Source organism: Colobus angolensis, unplaced genomic scaffold (assembly GCF_000951035.1).
Source record: "Colobus angolensis palliatus isolate OR3802 unplaced genomic scaffold, Cang.pa_1.0 Scaffold173, whole genome shotgun sequence".
NCBI lineage: Eukaryota > Metazoa > Chordata > Mammalia > Primates > Cercopithecidae > Colobus > Colobus angolensis.
Genome location: NW_012114855.1, coordinates 845,109 through 846,240, shown reverse-complemented (window position 1 = coordinate 846,240; position 1,132 = coordinate 845,109).

The following is a 1,132-nucleotide window of genomic DNA, read 5'->3' as shown; positions in this document are numbered from 1 at the left end:
CCAGACACACTAGTAACTAAATAGTCTTATTGTCAAGATCAATGACAAAGACATGAACTAAATGACCCAGCAACGGGTCATTTCTTGTTGTCGCTGTGTGAGACATCAGCAGTATTAACATATAGCTTTTATTTACTTTTATTTTAAATACAAAATGTTCATGGGCCTTCAGGAAAGTACATTTGCCTAACAAGATGAAAATGCCTACATTTTGGAATTGAGGTATTTTTCCTGTATATAATGTTCTTTACTTTTTGCAACATGTAGTTAGTGCAAAAATAATATTTACCTAAGGGACAAAAATTCTTTCAGTTATGCCTTCTTGGCTGGTCCCTTACCCAGCCTTTAAAATTTATTCCTGCCTCCCACTTTCTGTTTCTTTTATTTCCCCAGAAACACAGGGGAAAATCTTTGGCATCCATCTGTGTAAGGGGCACCCGATAACATTAGGCAGCCACTCTGTTATTTCAGGGGCAGGAGAGGACAATAAACGAGAAAATAGAATTGCCATGTGGAATAGTGCTGATGCATCTTTTCCTTACACTTTGCAAAGGTTGTAAGGTACTAAAATCATGGATTTTTAGCCCAGGGAGAAATCATCTAATCTAGTCTCCTTATTTTAAAGATGAGGAAATTTAGTCTCAGAGAGTTTTAGTGGCTTAGCCATAGAACTATCAGTTTGATGTAGCTCATGGATTATAGTCTAACACTTTCACTTATAACTGGGGAAATTCAAGCTCAACAAATTAAGGGACTTTTCTAAGATTGCGCAGTGAGATGGGGGATTTAAGAGGAGACCCCAGTGTCTGGACTCTCAGAACCCTATGCTGGATCGACAGCCCCTTAATCAGGTAAGATAGTTTGGTCAAAAGAAATGAGGGCTGAGAAGAGGTAGAATGGTGAGATCCATCAGGTCATCAAGTCTCAGTTCACATTTCCTCATTGTATGAATGAAAATTCCGCTGGCCTTTATCTCACCATACCTGGGAGGTAACCTCTAAGCCCTTGGAATTTCCCCAGTGATAGCAATGCCTGTTATTCATGACGGGCCCTTCAGACTACATCTGATACTTTTTGCTAAGAGGTCCCGTTCCTGTGTTATGTCTCTTAACATAATGTCCTAGCTGGGCGC